The sequence below is a fragment of the Agrilus planipennis genome, unplaced genomic scaffold (assembly GCF_000699045.2).
Source record: "Agrilus planipennis isolate EAB-ADULT unplaced genomic scaffold, Apla_2.0 scaffold113, whole genome shotgun sequence".
Classification (NCBI taxonomy): Eukaryota; Metazoa; Arthropoda; class Insecta; order Coleoptera; family Buprestidae; genus Agrilus; species Agrilus planipennis.
Window position 1 is genome coordinate 838146 of NW_020442452.1, and position 13375 is coordinate 851520.

Below are 13375 nucleotides of genomic sequence, written 5' to 3' on the forward strand. Positions count from 1 at the left end.
AAGACCTTTTCTTAACACTGGAATCGATTATTGCGGACCTTTCTTTATTAAAGAAAAAAGATTTCGTAACAGAAACAAATTAAAGGTTTACGTGGCGATCTTCGTTTGCCTTGTGACCAAGGCCGTACATATAGAAGTTGTCAGCGACTTAACCACAGACGGTTTTTTGGCTGCTTTACGACGTTTCGTGTCTAGACCAGGATTATGTCAATCTATATATCCCGACCATGGAACAAATTTCGTTGGTGCCCATAATGAACTGAAGGAATTGGACGAACTGTTCAACTCTGAAAAGCACTACGAAAATGTAAACAAATTTCTGGCCCACAAAGGAGTCAAGTGGAACTTCATCCCTCCACAGTCACCACATGTCGGCGGTATTTGGAAAGCGGCTGTAAAGTCCTTCAAATACCATCTATGCAGAGTCATATACTTTGAACTCCTATCATTTGAACAATTAAATACCCTAGTAATATAAATTGAATCTGTACTTAATTCCCGACCATTAACGACCCTCTCCTCTGATCCAAATGATCCCATAGTCATTACTCCTGCCCATTTCTTAATTGGTGATTCTGTTATGAGCCTACCAGAAGAGAATTACCTGGAAACGCCTACAAATCGCCTCTCTTTTTGGCAAACGATCCAGAAAATGAAACAAGACCTATGGGTTCGTTGGCAGAAAGAATATCTTTAAACTGTCAGATCCAAATGGAAAAAAGGAGAACACTCAATCAATATTGGTTCAATTGTCATCGTCCGAGATGACAACATTTCTTCCCTTCAATGGCGACTCGGTAAGGTTGTGCAAACTTATCCTGGTCCTGATGGAGTAATTAGAAATGTGCGCGTTAAAACCGCGAGTGGTGAACTTACGCGTAACGTTAAAAAACTGGCACCATTGCCAGTAGATTTTAATAGTGATAACGAGTAGTGTGTGTTAATAAAGACAATTTAATTTAAATTTTAAGGACTAATTTAGTGGACATCGCACGTCTCTCAATCGGGGGAGTGTTTCAACTTTCGAGTGAGTTCAATGGTTACTTAGAGATTTAAATGTATACAATTCAAGATTGCTTTTGTGTTCAGTTTTACAATTTGATTGCATTTTTCTAAAATTTCTTTTGTCGATGTAGTTCATCATAAAATCTGTTGTAGTGCACTTTTGTTGAATTTTCGAAGAACTTAGATTTATTAGTTAATTGCCCTTTTTAATGTATTTCTAAACATGTTATAATATCTAGGTACTAATAGTAGAACCCCTACGGTTTCTGTTATCTGAACGTCGGTCTATTCATCCCTCTAGACTACGTGACTTTGTGTATTATTAGTAGCTCATACCCTCCACTTTCTTTTTCTTTGACACGACCGAAAGTACTTTTCTGAATTTTAACTAGGATTAGAAAGTATAACTTGTAAGACCAGTACCGAATCAGCATCAATATCGTTCAAACCATCTTCGAGTTATCTTTATCTGTCGAACAATTATGAAGATTGGAAAAACTTTGGCGGTTGTTGTAGAACAAACAGAATAGCTCAAAACCCCAACGCCAAAACACGACACTGTAGTTGTCCGAAGCACTTTTCGGTAACAAAGTTACCTTCTTCAGGGACTGACAATGACGACAATGCCATCATTATACAACATAAATGTTCTTATATACATATATTTTGAACCTACAATACTAGAGTGGTGTCATTGGTGACACCAGGACATATGTGCATGCGGATAACTTCGCTGCATTGACGATGAAAGCAAGGGGCGTTCACATACCTTCTACGTTTTTAGTCGTTAGCTAACTGTCTTGTGGAATCGTCCATATTGGAAGTGCTAAACCATAAAGCAGAACTCAAAGAAATAGTAAAGCAGTATGAAGTTGGAGAAGATAGTTTGGACAAAGATTTATCTGAAATTGAGGATTCCGATGTATAGACGTTACATAAAGTGTAACAGTCTAAGAAAGTAAGAGAAGTGAAAGTGACTCTGACCATGAGGAAGTTTTACCTAAGAAAGTAATATTCCTATATGAAAAGAATAGACATCAGTAGTATATATTCCCATACCACAATAAAAATACAAGAACCTTGGACTTAAAGGTGATGCAAAAGAAATGCTTAAAGAAATAACTGCGTGGAAATTATTTTTTAATGGGGAAATGCTGGACAATGTAACTATTTGCACTAACGAAGAAATTGTTCGCCATATATTCTACACTATAAACCTTTATTGGCGTCACCAATAAAACAGAAATTTTAATATTGCTAAGTGTTCAAAAAAGTACGGAGCACCCACGATACACTTATACCGGTATGCTACTCCTTCGCGTAGTTTCTAACGATTTTCCAATCAGTAATGGTATCTTAGGGCCCGATTTTATGCAGTTGTATAACGCAAAAATTAATTATGAATTGGAAATAATTTTATTTGATGATACCAAATGGATAATTCTACCATCCGTAACTGAAATTAAACTTCCCGCGCGTTCAGAAACGATAATTGAAGCCATTTGCGATAAAAGTAATATATCACCACAAAAGAAATTTAATGAAAATGTATTGTAGCGATCACGAGTGTGTTTGTGTGCGATCGGGCACACGTGTGTGTAAACGGCTTATCGATTCGCCGACAAGCCGCAGGCGCCATTCTTCATGTGCGCCGTATTTGTAAATGTGTGTGTCGTACCTGTGTTCTGGGAAAGTAGTTAAACAGTTCAAAGAAAAAAGAAACAATCCGGATGTTTTGAGAAGGCTCCCGAAAGTAAACACAGGATATTAAAAAGAAGAGACGATCGCCGAAGAGAGTAGAAATAAATTGACCGTTACAGAAGTGAATCCAGAATTAAATTGACAGTGATAGCAGTGAAATAAGTAGCGCAGTGAATAGTGATATCTCAACAGTAGTGTAAATAAATAGAATACTTCATAACCTAAGTTTAATAATAATTTAATAGCATTTTTAAGTTCTTCAATAATAATTAGTGTAAATAAATAGTTTTTGTCGTTATCAGTATTAGAAGTTAATTTTGTTAAACCCACGAACATTACAACTGGTGTCAGGTGTGGGGTTGAGTAAAAGACATTGCAATGGCAAATAAGTTGTACGAATTAAAATTAGCCGAGTTTCCGTGGCGGCTCGCGGAGGCGTTGAAAAAGGATGGGCATGATCCTGAAAAGTCGAATTGTCGCAAATGATGAAAAGTTTGGAAAATAAATTGGAAGAAAATTGTACAAGTTTTAAACGGGAATTGAAAGAAAACAGTAAAAGTTTGAAACATGAATTGGAAGAAAATAGTAAAAGTTTGAAACGTGAATTGGAAGAAAACAGTAAAAGTTTCAGAATGAGCCGTGGTATCGCGTCCGAGTTCAAACGCAGATTTGGCGGTTTGGAACATCTTGAAGACCAATTACAAAAGGGAAGAAGATTGTTGTGCCTGCATGACGGACGACGCAATATCTATTACCAAGTAGCTAAAGGAAGATGCTCTGATAAACTAACTTATAGAGACCTTTGGGAAGCAGTAATGGAACTCCGCGGACATCTTCTGGAGAATAACCTACAGAAGCTGCGAATTCCGAAGTTTGATTGTGGACTGGACAATTGAAGGACCGTACGGAACATGATCGAAGTCCTGTTCCGCCGTACTGGAATGGACGTTTTGGTTTGCAGTAATAACCCGAATCGGACCAATACTGAGAAGACCGTGGACTGTTACTTCTATTCCCGGAGCGGATGTCGTGAAGGCGAGAACTGCAGATTCCGACATGATCCTGCGAAACGGAAAGTGAAAATGTTTCTGGACGAAACATCCTTAAGGAGGGGGCAGTGTAGCGTGCACGAGTGTGTTTGTGTGCGATCGGGCACACGTGTGTGTAAACGGCTTATCGATTCGCCGTCGTAAATGTATGAGTCGTTCCTGCGTTCTGGGAAAGCAGTTAAACAGTTCAAAGAAAAAATAAATTATCCGGACGTTTCAAGAAAGTTCCCGAAATTAAACAAAAGAGTATTTAAAAGAAGAGACGATCGCCAAAGTGGGAGAAATAAATTGAACGTTGCAGAAGTGAATCCAGAAATAAATTGACAGTGATAGCAGTGAAATAAATAGCGCAGTGAATAGTGATATATCAACAGTAGTGTAGATAAATAGAATAATTCATAACTGTTTACACGTTTGAAACATATTTTTTAAATTTTAATCATATTTGTATATTTGGTTATGTAGGTATACACATACCGACCGGATGATACGACGCCCGATAGAGTACACCTTCGAGACGATACGATGCCACATACAAAATTAGGACGCCCAACTTCGGGCGTCCTAAAAAGTTGCGTGTATATTTTTGATATTTTGTTCTACAGACCTATCCCAGCAGTTCAAAGAAATATCATGTAGTGGGCGCTGCTGCATATACACATATACACTGTAATTATATTCTGTATGTTAAGAAGCCCTCTATTTACTGTAATTCATATGACGCCCGACAATTTGGCAACAACGTTTAATATAGGTATAATGAGAAAGATATCACTAACGTGGTTTATANTGTGATATTACCTTTTCCCAATCAACTACATCGTTCATTAGTTCGATTTCGGGCGAAGTGTTTGTAGTTAAAAGCGCTTCTATTTCACTCGCAGACACGGTAATCTGCAAAACATATTAAATAACTCAAAACATTTTAAACTAGAAAGATTGTTTTGTTACTAGTGATTGAGGCGAGATTTCACTTGACAAGTCGTCAATCAGATTATTTAGATCGAAATATTGAGGCGTATTAGGTGAATCAGACGATGGAACGTATTCGCTACCGGAACTTTCAAAAACAGAGCAATCATCTTCAGTTTCATGTGAACTATTAAAAATTTTTTTTTTCGTACATTCCCTTATAGGCCTGTCACTAAAAGAAGCAACTTCTAGGTCTCCAACATCAGAAACCAATGCTAAAAATTAGTGTTTTCATCAAATCGTTAGGAAGTAACTATACAAAAAAGATATGCATGATCGATAAGAAAAATGAGAGACAAGAATTTTAATTTTGTTGTATATTATGAGAGAATTTTATTTACTTATAATTTAGTGTTTCAGCCATAAACTTCGGTCATCCTATGAACAAAATTAATTAAAAGAATTAAATGTATAAAAATATATATCAGTCAATTGCTTAATACTATTAACTACTATAAGACCATAACAATGTTGTTTTCTGTAAGATCAGTGTAGAATTAGACTATTAGCTTTTATGTTTAATAATACTTTTAATTATTTTGAAGAATTTGGTTTGTAATCTATTACTGATTTGTGAAAAAATGTGTTAGAGTTATTTAAAAGTCTGTGTATGATATTGTTTATAGCCTAAAGATGACCAAAATTGACAAAATTCCCGAAACGGCCCATAACTACAGTATGGTACACAATCAACTAATTTAATTTATTTAAACTTCAGGTAAATTTAAATTGACTGAGATGATATCCTTTGAAACGTCCAAGGATTAACATCTGCTAATTTAACAAGATATTTGTACAAATTCGCATATTAGTCCAAGCTTGTCAAATCAATGCTGACAAATTTCGAACAATCATGAAGGTGTATCAACCTACCTATTTTTTCTTGTTTGACTAATTCCAAGATAAATTTAGTCCTGTCTCCCATATTAAATATTCGGCATCAATTGCTTAGGTGATGCTAAATAAGGCAACGTCGCCGGGCGTCGTAGGATCCACAGAATAAACACTATATACAAATGAGCGTCGCATGAAACCGTTCATGAAGCGGGCGTCAACAAGACTGATAAATATATAAAATATTGTATGATAAAATAAGTTACCCCTCTCAGGTTACCCCCACTAATTAAGAAAAACTAAGTGTATCTGACTAGAATACACGCCCTTAGAACCCCTAGAAAAGCAGGGCGTCTGAGAGCCTGTAGTAAGTAGCGGGCGTCGTATAGGTAGTATATATATTTGTTTATTTGTATATTAATCTTTGCTTAGTTGTAGGTATATTTGTTCATTTGCACATATTTTTCTTGGGTTATTTGTATCATTTGTTCAGTTTAACATTATTATTTGTAATTTCAAGAATCTGCCTTCAGCAACACTTTTCCAAATTATGTTCAATTCCTGCTCTATTGTTGTGCAGGTACTAAAGAAACGTGCATTATGTATTGTCTGTCCCGAAATCATAACCATTCGGTATTTCCAGGGTTGGTAAGGTTCACCACCCTAACAATAGCTGTACAGCTTGAACCAGTTTCGGCTGGCTCATTTCGTAGTAGGGATGACAATTTATATATTAAGAATTTTAGTAAATCGACAGCATATTATCATAATCATTAATAGAATATCATCAATCGACATACAGAACATTATCATAGAACGTAATCAATCAATTGCAATCATCGCCAACATTTAGATCTATTTAACATATTTTACCATCATAACATATATTTAGGCGAGTTCTTCATAAACATCCAATTTAGTGTGCACTTGAAACATTTTTTTTAATATGTATAGTTATTTTTATGTTTTGTGTGTGTTTTTTTTACCATCGAGTGCACTGGTCCTTCGAGAAGTTTTTTCTATATGGTACAGCAGTACACCGACGATTGTAGTATTTTTTACATCGTCACATCACGCAACATTGGTCCTTCGAGCCGGATCACACCAACACGTTAGTTACCAGTCCAAAACGTAGCTGCATAGCAAGGAGCAACATAAAGTCCAAAAACGTAGCTGCACAGCAGGGAACAACATCAAGGTTAGTGCGACTTCCATTTTTCCAGTCTTTCCTATTTTCCTTTTTTGTATTTTACCTTTTTTGAAAATTGTTTCGATCTGAGTCAATCATGGAAGATATTCAATGTCTCGTTAATCAAAGAACTCAAATCAAATCACGTTTAACCAGGTTTAAAAATAAGTTTAGCGCACTTCAACAGAAGTCAGAAATTGATAACAGTATAATACAGTTAAAAGAACGTTTAACAAATTTTACACTTTCCCTTCAAGAGTTGAATTAATTCATAGCAAAATTATAAATATAGCAGCAGATCATACTAGTGAAGACGAAATAGAAACGTTTGAAAGTGCTTATTATGAGGTAGTTGCCGCTGTTAAAAATTTTCTTGCCAACGTTGATAACAACTGTAAACAACAAACAACAGCAAACGTTCAGAATATGCAACAAACCGGTCAATCATCAATTATATTACCAAGTGTATCATTACCTAGTTTTAGTGGCCAATTTGAACAGTGGGTAGAATTTCGTGATTCATTCAATTCTTTAATTCAGAACAACAATAATTTAGCAGATATCCAGAAATTTTATTATCTCATTTCATGCCTTAAGGGTGATGCTGCACAAGCTATAAAATAATTAAAAGTGTCCAGCGAAAATTACAGCATTGCATGGAGTATTTTACAAAAACGTTTTGAAAACAAGAAATTAATCATTCAAAATAATGTCAAATCATTGTTTAATTTAGAAATCATGAAAAAGGAGTCACATTTAACTCTTCAAAGATATTTAGACGATATATTAAAAATTATGCAATGTCTTAGCAATTTTGAACAACCATCACGAGACACTTTACTTATTTACATAGCTTCTGCAAAATTGAGTCATAATACACGTTATGAATGGGAAATGCATACAGTAAAGAATGAATTTCCAACATTTGACGAATTCATAGAGTTTTTAGAGAAACGATGCCATTTTCTAGGGTCGATCGAAGTCAATAAACACCAATCAGATCTCTTTCACCCCAATCCGAGCAATAAAACCAATATTAAAACATACATAAGCACAACCAAACCAGCTTATTTAGTTTGTAAAGAACAACACGCTGTTTTTGAATGCCAAACTTTTCGTAAATTGAATGTAAACGAACGAATTAATACAATTAAGCGTTTGCGTCTTTGTCTAAATTGTCTTAGAGGTAACCATTTTATTAATGATTGCACTGCTCAAAAGTGCAAGATTTGTAAAAAGAAACATAATACACTATTACACCTTGAATCAAATCCAAGCATTAGTCAAAATTATTCATCAAACTCTAGCAACCTAAGCGACAATTCTAATGAAGTTCAACATAAGCAACCAAAATCAAATAGGGAGTTTCGTGACAACAGTCACAACTCAGTTAACAGTAATTTGTTAATTAGTCCAGCAGCACAGTCAAATGATGTTTCGTTTGTTAATCTTGCTGCAGGAAAAACCATGTCTCAGACAATTCTATCAACGGCTGTTATTCAGGTTTTCGATACATATGGTAAACCTCATTTGTGTAGAGCACTACTAGATCCAGGATCACAGTCAAATTTCTTAACAAAGCAACTCTGCAATCGATTAGGCGTTAAAAAGGTTAGATATAATATAACTGTGTGTGACATAAGCAATAATGCATCTAACATAGACTTCAAAACAGAAATCGAATTCAAGTCGCGCGTAAACGGTTTTTCATCAAAAATATCATGTTTTGTATTAGACGAAATAACTGGCATCCTACCTAGCAAGCCGTTCAGCTTGTCAAGTTTCACTATCCCGAAGAATATACAGTTAGCGGATCCCAAATGCAACAAACCCGGCCCAATAGACTTATTGCTTGGCGCTGGAATATTTTGGGAACTCCGGTGCATAGGCCAACATAGATTAGGGAAGAATTTACCAATCCTTCAAAAAACCAGGTTAGGATGGATCCTTGGAAGTACATTCGATAATCAAAAGCAAGAAATTAGTTCAGAAATACAAAATAGCATTAGTTGTTATACATCAATTAGTAATAAACATATTTCTAATCAATTAGAACAGTTTTCGAACATACAGCAAATCGATGAGAATCCATTAATTTTATATTCAAAGGAACAACAAATAGGCGATAATCATTTTAATATCACAACAGAACGGGCTCATGATGGTCACTTTATTGTTAGTTTACCTTTCAAACAAGACAAATCAACCCTAGGTCATTCACGAGACGTAGCTTTGCAACGATTTTTTTCTTTAGAACGAAAATTGCATAACAATCTACAGTTAAAAAACGAATACGAGGAATTCTTAAACGAGTACACTAAGCTTAATCATATGTCATTAGTCACAAACAATAACGAACTAGAATTTCCAAATTACTACGTTCCTCATCAAGCAGTTGTAAAAGGTAGTAGTCTAACAACAAACCTCAGGGTGGTTTTCTATAGAACTATTAACGTAAAAAACGGAAAACCCTTACCGAATGACAGCAAACTATTACTTTTAAATCCCTATATAGACCAGTTTGGTATCATACTAGTTGATAGAATTCAGAATTCTACGTTTAATTATAATAAAGTTCATCCTATAATACTACCTACATCTTACAGTCTCACTAAATTAATTTCATCAAACTTCGGCAGTCTTTGGGAGGCAGGTGTAAAATCTGAAAAAACATATATCAAGAAAATCGTAGCTAAATCAAATTTAGATTTCGAAAAATGTTGCACATTATCGACTCAGATCAAGTCTATTTTAAACTCCCGACCCTTAAGACCTTTGTCCACCTATCCAAACGATTTTGAACCTCTATAACTGTCGCACTTTTTAATTGGAAGAAGACTCATTACGTTGCTGGAAGAAAATTTGCTGGAGGTACCAGAGAATACACTAAATAAGTTTCAACGTATTCAGAGACTTATGGAACATTTTTGGAAGCGATGGAACGTCGAGTATATCAATCAACTGCCAACTACCAAATNAAAGCTTGAATAGTAATGATACAAACTGATCTAGATTCTTGTTGATTTTTTTAACTTTTTTCTGACATTTTTATTGACAAACTACCTGAAACTAAATTATTTGACTGAAAGTTATGTAATTATTGTGCCTATATACTAGTAGGTAGGTAGGTTTGTAATGCAATTTTGCGAAGCTATCTCTTATGATACAAAATTATGGATTTAGCATGTGTATAATAGTCCGGCAGCCGATTGCATTAAAATCACCGTCATCGCGGAATTGTAAAATTTTTTAAAAAATTGATATTTGGCAATTATACCAACGAAATGGCCTTGGTACGCGTTTATTTACTTAGCAGAAAGTATATTAAAGAAAAATATTTATAACAAAAAAGAAAATATATTTTACCGTCATCGCGAATGTTTACACGTTTGAAACATATTTTTATATTTTAATCATAATTGTATATTTCTTTATTTGTAGGTATATATGTTTATTTGTATATTTGCTTTTTTGTAGATATGTAGGTATATTTGTTTATTTGTATATTAATCTTTGCTTAGTTGTAGGTATATTTGCTTATTTGTATTTATTAATCTTTGCTTAGTTGTAGGTATATTTGCTTATTTGTATATTAATCTTTGCTTAGTTGTAGGTATATTTGTTCATTTGCACATTTGTTTCTTGGGTTATTTGTATCATTTGTTCAGTTTAACATTATCATTTGTAATTTCAAGAATCTGCCTTCAGCAACACGTAGGGATGACAATTTATATATTAAGAATTTTAGTAAATCGACAGCATATTATCATAATCATTAATAGAATATCATCAATCGACATACAGAACATTATCATAGAACGTAATCAATCAATTGCAATCATCGCCAACATTTAGATCTATTTAACATATTTTACCATCATAACATATATTTAGGCGAGTTCTTCATAAACATCCAATTTAGTGTGCACTTGAAACATTTTTTTTAATATGTATAGTTATTTTTATGTTTTGTGTGTGTTTTTTTTACCATCGAGTGCACTGGTCCTTCGAGAAGTTTTTTCTATATGGTACAGCAGTACACCGACGATTGTAGTATTTTTTACATCGTCACATCACGCAACATTGGTCCTTCGAGCCGGATCACACCAACACGTTAGTTACCAGTCCAAAACGTAGCTGCATAGCAAGGAGCAACATAAAGTCCAAAAACGTAGCTGCACAGCAGGGAACAACATCAAGGTTAGTGCGACTTCCATTTTTCCAGTCTTTCCTATTTTCCTTTTTTGTATTTTACCTTTTTTGAAAATTGTTTCGATCTGAGTCAATCATGGAAGATATTCAATGTCTCGTTAATCAAAGAACTCAAATCAAATCACGTTTAACCAGGTTTAAAAATAAGTTTAGCGCACTTCAACAGAAGTCAGAAATTGATAACAGTATAATACAGTTAAAAGAACGTTTAACAAATTTTACACTTTCCCTTCAAGAGTTGAATTAATTCATAGCAAAATTATAAATATAGCAGCAGATCATACTAGTGAAGACGAAATAGAAACGTTTGAAAGTGCTTATTATGAGGTAGTTGCCGCTGTTAAAAATTTTCTTGCCAACGTTGATAACAACTGTAAACAACAAACAACAGCAAACGTTCAGAATATGCAACAAACCGGTCAATCATCAATTATATTACCAAGTGTATCATTACCTAGTTTTAGTGGCCAATTTGAACAGTGGGTAGAATTTCGTGATTCATTCTAGACCTACATGCCTGAGAAGGTGTGCTACAAACCTATCTCGCCTATTTATTATTGACTTCCGCATCGCCCTCTGCTTTCCTATTCTTTCTAATACCTCATTTCTAACCTTCTCTATCCACGGTATCCTCATCATTCGCCTGTAAAACCAGATTTCGAATGCTTCTAACCTTTTCTTTTCCGCCGCACCCCATAAAGAAAATTAATATTAATGATATCAAACGACCGGTTTAACAATCACCGTCTGAAAAATTAAGGCGAGAGTTACACAAGTTAAACAACAAAAAAAATTCAACAAAACCTAAGACCCAAAATGGAGTTAATAAAGGTTCGGCTTTATGGAGCATGGTCGAAATGAAAGGTTATGTTAGAATCGCCGCTATGAATTCTAATAAAACCTAATAGTTAAAAAGTTAACACAGAATACCCTATAAAATGTCTTTAATGGAAACATTCTTGTAAAATGGTGAGAACAGAAGGTACCAATTTTTGAAACTTATCCATAATATTACGAATAAAATACCATTTCATGAAAATTTGTTTTAGGAACGTAATAATTGTTTCAGGTGATGATTGTGTTCCTACAGTAAACTTTCTTAAAAGTTTTGGTAATTTAATTAGTTACATAATCCTCCTATCTCATAAATCATTGATCGTATTTCAATGAAATGTCCTGCACTCGACTAAGGTTTAGTTAAATTACCAGCTCGAATGCACAATAGTGAGCTCATTCAAAAATAGTGTTGTTTGTTTATCGATTATCTATAAAGTAGCAATAGAAACTTTTACCAGTACATCTTCAGAATATGTAAGTGTTAATTTTTCTTGACGGTTAGAATCTCGATCAGTGGAAGGCATATAAACACTTTGCTAAAAAATCAAAATTAAAAATAAACCATTTCATGACTATGAAAAAAATACCAAATTTGTTTCAGAAGAACTACTTTGTGATTTAAGGTTTATGACAGGATCCTAAAAAGCAAAACATTTGAAAAAACGCTGGAAATTGTGTTCTATACAGAGATTAGTGTTTTCAACCAAATTCTATTTTATCTGGTTGTGATATTACCTTTTCCCAATCAACTACATCGTTCATTAGTTCGATTTCGGGCGAAGTGTTTGTAGTTAAAAGCGCTTCTATTTCACTCGCAGACACGGTAATCTGCAAAACATATTAAATAACTCAAAACATTTTAAACTAGAAAGATTGTTTTGTTACTAGTGATTGAGGCGAGATTTCACTTGACAAGTCGTCAATCAGATTATTTAGATCGAAATATTGAGGCGTATTAGGTGAATCAGACGATGGAACGTATTCGCTACCGGAACTTTCAAAAACAGAGCAATCATCTTCAGTTTCATGTGAACTATTAAAAATTTTTTTTTTCGTACATTCCCTTATAGGCCTGTCACTAAAAGAAGCAACTTCTAGGTCTCCAACATCAGAAACCAATGCTAAAAATTAGTGTTTTCATCAAATCGTTAGGAAGTAACTATACAAAAAAGATATGCATGATCGATAAGAAAAATGAGAGACAAGAATTTTAATTTTGTTGTATATTATGAGAGAATTTTATTTACTTATAATTTAGTGTTTCAGCCATAAACTTCGGTCATCCTATGAACAAAATTAATTAAAAGAATTAAATGTATAAAAATATATATCAGTCAATTGCTTAATACTACTAACTACTATCAGACCATAACAATGTTGTTTTCTGTAAGATCAGTGTAGGATTAGACTATTAGCTTTTATGTTTAATAATACTTTTAATTATTTTGAAGAATTTGGTTTGTAATCTATTACTGATTTGTGAAAAAATGTGTTAGGTATTTAAAAGTCTGTGTATGATATTGTTTATAGCCTGAAGATGACCAAAATTGACAAAATTCCCGAAACGGCCCATAAC